Here is a 14,346-nt window from a genome sequence, read left to right as displayed (position 1 = left end):
TTCAGAGATACCTAATTTAGCATGTAGCTATAAAAAAATACTAGCTCGTAAACCATGGTTATCTTCTCAGTTCTTTAGCTGGTGAAAACAGCAAAAAGATTAAAACCACTCTCTCTCAAACTGGTGGCTACAATGACTATTTCTGTGCCACTTTTGCTTGTACAGGCTTTTCCAAGCAAATGGGCTTTTTTCTTTCCCTCTATTATATTATTTCACACTGGTTCTGTGGTGGCTGAGAAATTTTATAGGACAATCTCAACAGCCTAAAAGTCATGGCACTGTCAGCCCTGACTGTCCCTGCCCAGTCTAACCTGGAGCTTCCATTGAGCATCACCCATGCTCCAGGACACCATTTCAGCCCAGCCCAGGTCCCCAGTCCATAACTGAGCTATTCTTTGGATGTGCTGTGCTCTGCCTGTCCCTGGCTATATTTTGGACCCATTTTACCTGTCACTTCTCTCCACTTTTCCTCACAAATAGGTGTGGCTTAGAAATAAAACCGGGGAGGAGGATTTTCTCCCTTGACCTTGCAGCAGGCCACCGACAGGAAGACGCCGACATTTCTGCTCCCTCTACAGGGGTGCTCCCGGGAGCGGATGGATCCCTGCTCCCCCGAGCTGCTCGGAGGCGGCCAGACACCACGGTCTCCGGGGCTCTCGTCCCGCCGCTCCCCGCGGAGAGCAGCGGAGACAGCGCGGGGGCGGGACGCGCCTCGGCTCCCCGGGGCGTAGCTCCCTCTCCCGACAGCTGAGACATGTCAGGGCGCTCCCCACCCCCTCTCACCCGTTTCTTTTTTTCATCGATTACCCAGATTAACAGTAAATGCTGCTTGCCTTCCCCCTGTGGTGTAGCAGTCCCCCCTGCAGCGCGTTGCCGTGAGCGGGAAGATGTCACGGGTGGGGGGTGTGGTGGGGTGCCGCTTGCCCTCCCTCCTCCCCCCAGCTGCGGCAGGGCGCAGCCAGCCCCGTATCGCGCCTGAGGAGGGGTGGGATGCTGCATTTGTGCAGGTGTGGCATGGAGAGCTGTTGCGCCCTGCAGCTGAAGAGAGAGGGTTAAACTACCAGGAAAAAAAACCCAACCCAAAACGTGATGCGGAGGAGAATTAAAAGGGAGAAGGAAGAAAAAAGGGGGAAAAAGGAGAGAGGTGAAAAAAAAAAAAAAAAAAAAAAAGAAAGAAAAAAAGGCGAAACTAATCGTTTCCTGTGAAGGTGTGCACGAAAATCTGGAGGAATTGTCTTTACAAGGCACCCGGGGAACCTGCCGTGCCTGTGCTCTTTCGCTCGCTCCCTCCACTCCCCGGACAGCGGCGGGCGGGGCGGGAGGGGGAAAACGGGGACTCCTGTCCCGCCGCCTGCCCGTCCCTGAGCCCCCGTCGCCTCCCCGCCCCGGCAGCGGCTGTAAACTCGGTGCGGCCACAGGCTGTGGATGCGGTGCGTGAAACGTATAAACCCCAAACTCATTTCGTTGCCCGGTGATTTTCCTAAGTGAGGATGTACGGGAAGAGAGACTGCACCCCACACCGCGTCCCTGTAGCAAAACATCTCTCCTGGCGCCTCTGCCGAGCCCGCAGTCCGCCGTTCCTGCCCTCTCCACATGCCTCGCTCCCTTTTCGCTCCATCTCCATCAAAAGTGCAAACCGGAATGATCCTTATCACGTACTTCTCACTCGGTGCTCGTTGCCGAATGAATGGGGCATAGCTTTCATTGTTCCCGCTGAAAGACGGTGCTGCTGGCTCTGAAGCCGTGGCGCAGCTGCATCCTTTCCCTCCCTGCTCCTCAACCGGAGCGCCCATGAGCAGACGCCACTACCGCGGATCGCTCCCAGTGGGACTGTCTCAGCAGCCTTCCCGGCAGTGGGGACACGGGGGGCGGTTACCCTCCCGGGATCCCTCTCCCTGTCCCACCCGGCAGAGCGGCCGCTGCCAGACTGCAGCTCGGGGAGCAGAGGGCGCCCCAGCCCCGCGCATGAGCCGCCGATGCCGGGATCCCGTAGGGGGGAGCGGGAGCGGAGAGGCGGACAGGGTACCTCGGCTTAGCTTCAGCAGAGGTTTAATAGGAGGAAGGTGGGAAGGAGCGGGTAGTGTCCTTAGTTGTGGCGGAGGGTGCAGAGGTGCTGTAGCAGCCTCAGGGACGGTTTTGGACAGGCAAACACCAGACCTTAAGCCCCAGCGATGTTCAGGCCAGCTCTTCAGCTGCAGGAGTGCCCGGAACAGATCCATTCTCTTGAGAAACGGGTTGCCTTCCTCTGTTGATGGTTTTTTTTTTTTTTGCTTTTCTTTTTTCCTTTTTGTTTTTAATGGACAAACCCTCTCCATAAGCGTCCCAAAAGCATAAACGCCTGAGATTTTTCAATCTCTTCCGCCCGTGCCGCCCCTCTCCAGAGGGCTCCTGCGCTCCCCGAAAGGCCCCGCAAGTGTCAGCAAGCAGCCCCTCTGGCCCACTCCCTCTACTGCGCACCTCCCAGAGCGGGACGGACCCGCCACCGCCCCACGGGGCACAGCCGGCGCACAGGATGCGGGAGGCGGCGGAGCAGCCCCGCGGGCTCGGCGGGTGGCCCCGCGCCGCGGCAGTTTTCCTTGGGGAACGAAGCCAGGCTTCTACCTTCCCGCTCCCCGTTCCCTCCTCGACGGGATGATCCCCGAGATGCCGGGTTTTTTTGGTTTATTTGCTTTTTTTTTATGGGGGGTGGGAAGGGAGGGGGTGTTAGGTTGCAAGGTGTGTTTGCTGACCTCCGAGAGAGTCCCCGCGCAGCTCTCAGGGCTAATATTTAAAACCTTGGGTGCGTGCGCCCTCTAAGCGTGAGCCTCGAGCAGCGCATCTCCTGGAAAATAAATAAATAAGTGCGTGTGGCTTTTGAACTGCCCACAGACTGTCACAGAGAAGGGGGGAGGGAGGGAAAGAGGGAGGGGGAGAGAGTGAGAAATGCAGAGGCAGCAGCCGCGGTAGCGGCGGCATTGCTCCAGCAGGCAGTAGTCACTCCGGTCCCAGCGAGCGAGCGGGGGAGAGCCACAGCACTCAGAGCAAGCCGAGCGGGCTCGGGGGCTACCTGGGACTCTCTTTGTGACACCCCAGCACACAAATTCACAGAGAGGGAGAGAGGAAAAGCGTAAAAAGGTAAGAAACGGTATATCTCGCTTATGCCATTTACATAGCAGACCCCGAGAGCTTTGTATCTTTTTACCGTCGTCGTCCCCCCCCCCCCCCCCTCCGCCCCCCCCTTCGTGGTGTCTCAGGTGTGGGGAAAAGAGATGTACGTTTGAATGGGAAAAAAGGGGGGGAGAGAGAAGCAGACTGGGAGCCGCCTCCCCAGGCACATTTTAGGAGCATCGCTGGGACAAGCTCGATTCCTCGAGAGGAGGATTCCTAGGAGAGGATTCGAGGCACAAAATGGACTGAAGCCTGTTCCGTGAAATTTAAATACCCGATAACGCTTTCTTGGGGAAGAAGGGAGGGCAGCGATGGGTGTGGTGGGAAAAAACAGCGGTTTATGCCCCATTTCTTTTCGATGCCTTCAGTCTGCTTCCAAAGGGAGGCTGCATTAAAAAACAAAAAAACACCAAAAAACCCACCCGAAACCTGAAAGAACATAAAAAAAATAATAATCCCCAAATGTCTCCACGAAATGAATCGCTGGGAGAAGAAAACGCACCACGCCAGGAAGATGGCAGGGCGGCTGGGCGGGGGGTGGTGGTGTGGGGCGAGGGGGGGGGAGGCTTCGGGGAGCTTGAGGTTGAGATGGGGGGGGGGGGTTCGCCTCCCGGTGCCGTGAGGGGGTGTGGGGGTGGCGGGCGGGGCCGGTGGCGCGGAGGAGCGCAGCCCGCGCTGGCAGCGAGGCGCGGGGCGGCGCGTGCCCATTGTGGCGCGCAACAATGCGATTGTTCTGCGAGGCGATGCCTTCGCCGTCGTGCGTGCGCGTGGGCACGACGGCGACTTCTACCCCTTGCTCTCGGCGGGTGGGCGTCGTGGCCAAGGTGTGTGTGTGTGTGGGGGGCGAGCTCCCCCGCCCCAGTCCCACCTGGGGACTACGCACCGCCCCTCAAAATTAGCAGGGACCGCCGCTGCTTCCCCCGGTGCTGCTCTCCTCACAGTGCTCGGCGCCCCGACGTGCTGATTTTATGAATATTCATCGAATGCGACCCCCACCCCTCTTTCCGCAGATCCCCCTTTTTTCATCCCCTTTTCCGTTTTAATTATTTATTTTTTTAACCTCACGAAATCAAGCTATATCTCCCTACTGCCCTTTTTCCTTTTTCTCCCGCCCCTCCTGGCAGTGTCACCAATCCCCACGCTTGTCCCTTGGTAGTGTCGCCTCTCCCCACGCACACGCGTGTCTCCCAAACGCGGCTCACCGCAAGGAACCTTCCCCCCCTGCCTCAGCTGGGCGTGGCAGTGGCTCACGCAAAGGAAGGGGGGGACGGACACAGTCACACCGAACCCATCCACCCACCCTCCCGCCTGGCCGGACGCACCCCGGGGCCGTGGCCCAGCGCTGAGGAGGAGGGGGCTTCGCTCATCGGTACCCCCCGAGCGGCACCGCCGCCCCTGCCCGAGCCTTTGTCTCTGCCCGGCGCATGCGCGGAGACGGAGACGGGGGTGGGGATGGAGCCGCCGGAGGAACAAAGGCGCCGCGCTGCGCTACGACCCCCGGGTTGCCTTTCCCCCTCCTTATCCCCCACTCCCAGGCCTTGCCGGGGCTTCACCCGAGGAGGTGAAGGGCGGCATGCCGGCATCCTTCGCTCTCGCACTGCGCCCGGCTTAGCTTTGGTATCTGGTACCGTGCGCGACAACGGAGCGGAACCCCCTGCCCTCCCCCTTTTGCTCCCTCTATTCTCACCGAGACTAAATCTGGCATTTTTGAAGTGGAAAATGAAGGCGGTGTTGCCCATCCCCGCCAGCAGAAGGCGAGGGCTTGCGGAGTCCCCGCAGATCTCCCTCCACCTCAGGCTCCAACCTTCCACCCCCCCAAAAAGTGCCTTGGGGGAGGACACACAGAAAAAGGGGAGGAGGAGGATTCTCTACTGCAACGCGGATGCCGCAGGTCCATTGTGGGGTCCCAGTAGTAAAAGAGGGGGAAGTGGGTGCAGTTTGCGTGCCGCAGCTGGATGGATGTGGAGCAGTCACGCCGTAGGGACTTGCCTGCTGCCGGGCTTTGTTTCGGGGATACACTCGTGTCTCTCTCCTCCCCGGGGGAGCAATCTTTCAAGAGGAAGGATCTGTGTGTGTGTGTGAGTGTGTGTGCGCGACATCTTGAAATCTCTTTTGTTCGAATTGTTGCATCTCCTGGCATTAGTACGCTCGTTCCTCTTCCGCCCCTTTTTCTTCCCAGCATATGCTCTTACCCCAAATTACGATAGATGTTTCTCTTTAGGATGAGCATGCTTAAACTTGTTGTAAATGGGTAATTTACAAAACTAATGACTTAGGTTCTGACCACAGAGAACTGGTGTGTTTGGCAAGCTGGAGTTAAAGGTAACAGAAGAATATTGCACACGGGCTTCAAAGGAGAATGTGGGGGTGGGTTTTATTGCTTCCCCTCTAGGGTGATGGACATAAGCTGGAAAGGATACACCCCAAGGTCTCCCAAATTACTTGGTATTTCCAGTGTTTTCAATTAAGGTCCCTTCTGAAGAAGCACTGTCATCAGCCCTAAAATCTGTCTTAATGGCCCCTCTCTGCTTGCCTGATGCTTGCCAGGCACCACCTAGACGGGTGGTCAGTGTTCAGACACTGGGTTTTTTTCCCCAGTGTAGCTGTTCCTCATCAAGCATGGGAGCAGTCAGATCATGAGGTGGGAGTGCTGTATTAGGGAAGATGCAGCAGATGCTGCTACGGTTGTTTCCAGTGGAGATAATCTTGACCCAAACAATCGTTTTGTTTTCAGGGTGTTTCTGAGAATTTTGGGCAGACCCTTAAAGCTCTAGTGGGGGACCTGGAAGAAGTATGGGCATGACCATATGATTCTATGACCAAAAGTTTTTTTTGCTTGCTGTCTCTACTCATTGTGTCACAGAACTTCATATGAGGGAGAAGCTTTGCTTTGTGATCTTCATACCTGCTGGGTTGTGTGCAGTGAATATTTTCTTTTTGTCTGGCAGTTTTAGTTTCACTGGAGAGCACCCACTCTAGTCTATGGACAGAATAAACCCAAAACACTGGGAAATTCATGGTGGCTCTGCCTGTTCTTGTGTGCTTCATATATGAAATAACTGATTGTGTAATTTGGGGAAATTGTATGTAGCAGCCAAAAAGCAATCATGCAGCAGTTTTCCTCTGTTGATATCAACCTTTGAGCATATTGTACCCAGGTCAAATAAATTCAGCATTAAAAGGTAAAACTGTTAAAATTACTGTTCCAGTTTTTGCATGGATGAATGATCTGGCTTTTTTTTTTTTTTTTTTTTCTCCTTTTTTCTTTCTTTTTTTTCCCCAGACTCTCCTTCCATGCTTCTTTGTGTTTGAAATGCAACATGCACTGAAGCAACATGGTCATAAAAAATTGATTTATTTCAGAAAGTAGCATACCTTTTGAGCATACCCTTTCCCTGAGCTTATAGACTGTGCACATTTTGGAATTTCACAACTGTCTCTAGAACTATCTGTAGTCCTTAAGTGTCTGTGTTTTGGTCTTTCAACATGAAGTCTGAAATAAATTGTATTTTCCAAGTGAAGCTTCTTGTGTTTGTGCTGTGTTCCACTGGTAGCTTTCCCCCATGCAGTGAACCATGAAGTCCTTCAGCAGAGCCTCCTGTGTACAAAACAGCTTCCATCTGAACAATGCTGAATTCTTCCCTTGTGCAGGCATCTACCCAGGCCTGGATGGGATAGACTAAGGGACAGAAGCTGGTTGCAGGGCAGGAAGAGGCCTTCCCATGAAATCTTGAAAAAGTTCTGTGCAGCTACATATTCAGGCGTTCAGCTACCATTGAGTTAATAATTATATGGAAACTGACATTTTGTACTAATCTTGAAAAGAAGAATTTCAGAGAATTTATTTTTTAATTTTTTTTTCTCCATCTGCAAGAAGCGGATTACATTTGTATGTGCACATTTGTGTGCTAACTCATCTTGATTTAAGTCTGTAGGTGTAAGTGTAGTGTCCTCAGGTGTGCTATAAATGCAGTGTTTAAAATCTGAGTTTTTCATGTAAGAAAACTAGATGCTATTCAAATATAATGAAGAGTTGCCTACCAGTATTCAAGGCCCTACCCTGTTTTCTACAAGATTAGTAAAGAGGCCATTTTGAAGTACCGTGCAGATTTATAGAGACAGCTTCATAATTAAGGAAAGAGAATTTAGGAGGGGCTTGTGTTGCTTCTTCCTTATCAATCAGGAATGACAAGAATGAGGTAACAACTAGAGAAATCAAAGAAATTCCTGAAAGCATTAGAGACTTGAAAAGAGAAACCATATGCAGCACAATAGATGTATCATGCCTTAGTAGGAAATGCTTTCAAGATTGGAAAAAAAAAAAAATGGGGGGGAGAAGGGGAAGCACCTTCTGCAGAATAGAAAGGCCTTTAATGTGTTCTCCACACTATCCTGTATCTCCCAGCTGTCTATCTTAGAAGTGTGATGCCAGCTAAGCTTCTTACTTCAAGATGTAGAAATGTGGTTGGTATAAAATGTAGCTATTGGTTATTTGATATGAAAATTTGTAAGTTTAAAATAGAAATTCATTGATAGCATTGTGTTTCCTCAAACATGAAAGATTCCTGACTTGCCACATTCTGAAAATAAAATCCTTTGCTTTCTTCAGCCCACCAATAAATGTAAAAGTATACTGATTTGTAACACATGTGGAATGGTCAGGTTTTGCCTGGGAGCAAGATGTGTAGTAATTCCCTCTTAAGTATGGTTAATGGAATTTAACTCCGAGGAAACAGTTTTATTAATAAAAACCTTCTGTCTTAGGATCTGAATCAGGGGCCTATCTCTTTTGATGTGTTTGGTATTTGTTATGCAGAGCAGAAATTAAGTAGGCTATACAGTTCATCTGACTTGTGGGGTATAGACTGCCAAGTACCTTGCCAGTGCTGCAGCATTGGGAAAGCCACATGTTTTTTAGTCACATGTTGCATAGTTTAGATTGTAGCCAGATAAGTAGTGCCACATATGATTGGGATCTGCTGATCCAGGGATTTTAGATTTTTTCCCCCTCTAGGAATTTCAGTGTCTGTTCAAAATAATTCATTTTATGTACATTGCCCTAACAGTTTTTCAGAGCAGCCTATACTCAATGCCTAATATAAACTATAGAGCTGATGGTAGGAGCTTCATTTTGTTTAGAGACTTGCTGCCCATACGAAGGGTACAACAATGAATGTGTCATAAGATTGTCACCCAGCTGTCTTTTGTACTTATAAAGGTATGTTGATGGATACTTGCTAATGATGTAGTGATGGTGGTTGCTGTATCTGTGCATAGCATGAAAAGGATGTGATGCCATGTTGAAGCATTCCCTTTTACTCCAGGCAAAAGCGTAATAACTATAATGGTGAAGCTTCACATACTATTAATTTTGGTAGTAAAATCAGGGAGCTGCTGGCAATTTCCTGTTTTAATAGCCCTGAACTACTCAATGGGATGTAGAACCTAGCCCCTGAGAAAGGACAGAGCCTGTGTTTAGTTTGTCAATTTATTTTCTGCTGTTACTGTTTTCCTGATGTGACTGGCTGGTGAAGGAATGGCTCATCTTCAATATTATAGCTTGATGTTAGTAATTGCTTTAGGATGAAGTAGAAGATGGTCATACAGCAGGATGCTGTAGTTGTGCATCTGCCAGACAAAATAAAATTATTGCTGAACTATGGTGAAGAAATGAAGCAAAGCTAGAAAAAACAAAGAATGGATCAACATTAATATAACTGATACACGTCTCTTTCGCTGGTACACATCTCTGTCACTGCCTACCACCTTAGAAAAGCACACACAAGCCAAACTCAAATGAGGATGTAGAAAACAGTGAAAACTTGGTTGCAAACATGGGATCAACATGGGAGAATAAAACCATGAGAAACTCTTTAGTACATCTGTTTGTCCAAGATAAACTAGTGCCTGAGAACTGTTGCACCAGCTTCCTGAAATCATCCTGCCTCAAAGCAGTGGAGCATGTCATTCAGGGAGAAAGAAAACCAAAACCAAAACAAGCTTGAGGTTATAAGAAAGCAGGAACCTGAAAAAAGATAGGGTGAAACCTGTCACCCCTAGATGTGGTGTTCAGATGGTTTTGGCATTCCTCATTCATACACAAAGTTTTCTGTTTCTTGTATTTTGCCAGTACTGGTAAGTGCACGACTGACTTCTGCTACTAATTGTGTTGAGCTGTTGGAAGGAAGCAAATTCAGTGAGCTATGAGGTGGTGAAATCAGCTCTTCTGTTTTTTTTTCCATCACCACAACAACTGAGGCAAATGGGCAAGGTGTGCTAGCCAACAGGTTTTTGAACTAGAATGGGCTGAGAGAGTGGGGCTTATTCAACTTTGGCATCATTGCTCAGTCCTATGTGCAAACTCTGAATGTTGAATGTACAGCTTGTACTGGGAATACCTGTTGACTCTTGCTTTCCTTTATGAGCCCCGTGAAGCAAAGGAGACAACAGCTCCACAAAATGTAAAAATGAAAACCTGGACAGGTTTTCAAGGGTTTTTCACCCCGTACTTTGCTTGAGATGGAGTAGAGTGTATTGTTGGTTTGTGACTTCATTTCAGTAGATTGCACTTGGAGCATGTGGAGACCTCTGTAGTGTTCCTGAGTGCTCAGGGTAGCCCCATAGTCTATAATTCAATGCCTAAGTTAGCAAATGGGAAAACGTGGAAACTCCCTGTTTGTAGTCCACACAGTCTCTGCCTAACTCCAGCATTCATAGTGAAGGGCATCATAATGCCTCAAGAAAGCTGCATGTAGATTGTGAGAGTTCAAAGAGAGTGACAAGTTGCCCATGCATGAAGTTTTTTCTTATGGCTCTGGTATCACTCACAGGAAAAGTTTTTGGTGAGAAGGATTTATCTATTCTCTTTCCCAGTAGGATGTTTCCTTTTCTCATTTCTTACCCCTAAAGACCTTCACCTTGAAGAAAACTACCCCACAGTGCTGAAGTACCAGCAGAACCCCTTAAAACTGCTTGAAGCCATCTGACTTTCCAACAGTATTGTAGTTTTTAATGATTTCCTCAGTGGTAGTTTCCCTCTGTGATATTTGGAGGAACATTCAGCATTTTGCAGTGTCCCATGCTTTACATCCATTTGTCTTGAACTGATGACATTGCCTTAATGAATAATACTTCCAAGCTAAGTTAGAGTTGCCATGTGCACTGAAACATGATAGCTCACCCAAGTGTACTCTTTTCCCATGCATGTAATATTAAATAAAAGCTTAAACAGCCCTCAAGAAAAGTAATATTACAGTAGTTTTTTATAAGCACTAGAATAATTATTAGGTCTCTGAAAATTCAGCTGTCAGTCTCTCCTGTGGAGAGTTAGTGACTGAGAGGTTCATTACTGAATTGCTGATGGTGATGGCAAGCGCACTGTGGCACTCTTCACAGTGTCATAACTGTGACCAAAAAATACACTGTGTGGAACATCCATCAAGGCACAATGTCTTGAAAGTAGCCTTCAGTGCTGAGATACCATCTGTTTCCAAGGGTTCAAACCGTACTGCAAATCACCTGCGAGTATTTTTGTAAACATCTCTTGAAACAATGCTGTCACAAAGGTGTTACGGAGCAAACCAAACATAGCAGTCAACAAATGGCAAATATAATGGATCCTCCTTTTTGAAGCAGGATAAATATTGAATCTTTAAATACTTGCCATCTCTGTTCTAACTTGGAAGCTGATACATAAAGGATGGTATTGAAGGAAACGAGCTGGCTTTGAATGCACTGCCACAGCTATTGACTTTGTGAGGCAAGAGACTGAATGCTTAAGTGTTTCACCATCTAAAACACCAAGGTGATAGGGAATGAATAAGTTCTGCACTAACAAATTTGTGGTTCAGAAAAAAAGTCTGTCCAAAAGTTTGCTGTGAAACAATGATAGTAATTTTGGTCTGACAATTAAAATATTTTTCTCCTCAGCTTTTTTCTTTCTATTTTAGAAATGAAGTTCTTTGGCACATTTGCTCCTGATTGAAGAAGCCATACATTTTTTGATAGAAACTTTGGATTCTGACATGGCGGGACATACCTTGTTATTTTCCTGCATATTTGTATACATGTCACAGTAATAAAAGCTCCTGTGTCATCAAGGTAGTTCTTCTTAGTAACATTCCATCTACCTTTGGCTCTGCATCCTTCCTTCTCATGTCCCTGAAGATCAATTTTCTTTATTTCAGTTAAACTGTCTCACTGGTTATGCTGCCATTTCCATTGATTATTCTCTCTAGAAGTCCATGTTTTCAGCTGTGAAGTGACACATTTCGGAGAACATATTAACCACACAGTAACATGTAACCTGCATGAGAAGATGTGCAGGACACAGTAAGATCTCTGTCACAAGCTTAAGTGTGTGCTGTCATTCCTGTGTGGTAAGCAAGGGAACCAAGCCACTTATTGCAAAACTTGAATTCCAAACTCTAAAACTCATGCTATGAGACCCCAACTGTTTGCATAGATATGGCTCCCAAATCATCATTTTCACTAGAGTGAGATCATATCAACATGAGGACTTGATCTTGGAGAAAGTTCTATGCAAATCCTGGAACAATACAGAAGTCCTGGAGCTCTGCCAACCAAAAGCATTCAACACTTCTACCTTCTTATCACTTGAAGAAATAACAATGTGATTTCTGCTGCTGCTGACTGAAAGGGTATATATTTTTTTTCCTTTTTACATGATGTTTTCATTTTAAGCAAAACTGGCTCTTGTATAAATGAAAAAAACAAAACAAAACAAAACAAAAAACGCCTGAAAACTCATATGTGATATTGTCAGTTTTATTTTCAGGAAGAACTAGATTTGTTTTATTCCCATAGGACATTAAACAAATTGTTGCAAGATCATAATTAAACTACATTACTGTGTGACAAAACCTTTCAAAAGACATTTTTAGGGAAAACATTTGCTATTATAATAGACAAAGCTTGTCTATCAAGCTGTGGCTTTGCTGGGCTGCATATTGCATAAAGGCCAGTAGCAGTCAGAGTCATACTGGACTGAGTTGCTTTCATAGAGAATCACTTCTTCAGATCCACTTCTAATTACTTGAGATTTTCATTATGCCAAAATAAAGCATAACATCTATGGAGGCAAAAACATGATTGCTGCACATACTCATTATGAATGCTCTCAAGGTGAGTGAGATATTCAGGCCAAATGAGCTCGTGATGGCAAATATATGTACCTTTTTTTTTTCTGAAGGACAAGTCTGTGGCTACAGAGTGAAGGCACAAAATTGCCTTGGGCTGCTGTGAAGGGTCCCCATGTAGAGGGCAGAGAAATGAAGTGGTTTGGTCTAGACCATGTGCTATACACTAAGCTCCCAAAGGAGACCTAAAAACTCAAGTATTTTCATTAGGATTACAATGAGTCAACTCAGTTAACTAACTCCTTCAATAGAGAAAACCTACAGCAATGAGAGAACAAAAATAACAGATAACAGGTTTATTTACAGCCTTATCTCTGCCCATGAGCCTTTGCAACTTTTGAATATTAATGTTGGTTTCAAGAACAGAGTGGTTTTCTGTGTTGCAGCAGATTTCCACAGTACTCCCTGGTTCTGAACTTCATTTTTAAGACTTTTGGGGGCTGACTGTGGGTTTGCTATACGCTTCTTGCAGAATTTTATGAGTTTTGTTGCTGAGCTGATGGTCCCTGGCTTGCATTTCTTGCCTCTTATCTTGCTGCCTGCAAATCTTGTCTGAGCAGACTCAGGGACAGTGTTAGCAACCTGGCCTAGTGGGAGGAGTGCCTGCCCATGGCAATGGAGTTGGAACTAGATGATCTTTAAGGTCCCTTCCAACCCAGACCATCCTGTGATTCTGTGACTCCTATGGTCACTTGGTGTCTTCTTAAATAAACATAAAAAAGAAATTATACTATCCATGGATACCATCTGTGCTGTCTTGCAAACAGTGGCTTTGTGGGTTTGCATCCATGATGGGCATACACAGTCTGAAGTGGCTGGTGCAGCCATGATGTTCAGTGACTCCCTGACTGGAAAAGGGAGCAAATAGGTAACTTAATTATTACAAATGCCCTATTTCTTCTTAATTAATACACCCATATGATTCTGGTTCCCTGATCTAATTAGCTAAGGAGATAGTTAAATATAACTTCATGTATCTGGGTGCATTTAGCTAGTTGTGGTTAAATCTGCTCACAGTTCCTAAGAGACTGTATTTCAAAGTTATGGAGCCACAGACAGGAATACCTCCAAGCTGCCCTTTGTCAGAAAGAAAAAGTACAGAGAGTTCACCTTAATTAACATGGTGGAATATTTTTTAATGTTAAAAAAACACCTCAGAAGTTACAGTCACACTAAAGCCTTTCACAGAAACAAGGAAACATCTTTGTCTGTTCTGTCACTAAGGACTTGCTAGTAACTGTGCTGTACACAAGAAATGGGTTTTCCACTGTCCCAGGTAGATAAACAAACCTTTAGACTGAATATGTAAAATATTTCCTGTTTGCTTTGTAAGAGATGGAAGATGGTGAAAAACCTGTGTTAAAATAATTTGAATAATTTTAAATTAATAAATCACAGTAAAAATTACTGGTCTGTGTAATAGTTTCTAATGAAGAAAGTATGCGGTAACCATAATGAATACGTGACCAGAATTACCATAAAGATTTTGTTGACCAGAATAATACACGTCCACTCCCTAGTTGTGCTAAGCATTTTTTACAAAAATAGCATAAATTGCTTTTTACCTGTCCTAAAATGGACATCTAAGAATTTCCTTTCATGTATGCCTTGGACATTTAAATATATTACTTGCATGGGTCATACACCACATAAAAGAGAAATACTGTTCAAGTGGATGCACAAGTAAACAGTAAGAGTTATCAAACAACCTTTGAAAGGGCAAAATGAACACATTGGTTTTGGTCAGTGTAAAGAGGACAATGAGTATTTTAATGAGAGGCAAAAATATACTCAGCAAGAGATAACTTAAAAATAACTCAGATTTGGGGCAAGAAGAGGGACTATCTAGAGTTTCTTGAGGTTCCTTCCAGCCCTATGATTTGTGGGATCAGGCACATGGGAAACCTTTGGAGAAAGCTTGTTCTTAAGTGCTAAGAAATTAGTTTGGCTGGAACAAAATAATTCTGAAGCACACTAATTTATTGGCAGTATGTTTGAGTTCTGTTAAAATCCTCCACCAAGATGCTTTATAGACATTGTA

The 14,346-nt window shown here is 46.3% G+C and overlaps 1 protein-coding gene across 1 annotated transcript in view; it reads left to right on the top strand.

The window, feature by feature from the left end:
* The first annotated feature begins 2,907 nt into the window (after window positions 1-2,907).
* BASP1 (brain abundant membrane attached signal protein 1) overlaps window positions 2,908-14,346 on the top strand; it is a 48,192-nt gene continuing 36,753 nt past the window's right edge. Inside the window, exon 1 of the mRNA XM_008498033.2 lies at window positions 2,908-3,114. The gene's annotated coding sequence lies outside the window, so the exon portion shown is untranslated. The remainder of the gene's footprint in view (window positions 3,115-14,346) is intronic.

This window comes from Calypte anna, chromosome 2 (assembly GCF_003957555.1).
Source record: "Calypte anna isolate BGI_N300 chromosome 2, bCalAnn1_v1.p, whole genome shotgun sequence".
NCBI lineage: Eukaryota > Metazoa > Chordata > Aves > Apodiformes > Trochilidae > Calypte > Calypte anna.
The sequence above is the reverse complement of the archived record's forward strand: the minus strand, read 5'-3'. Positions and strand labels throughout refer to the sequence as shown.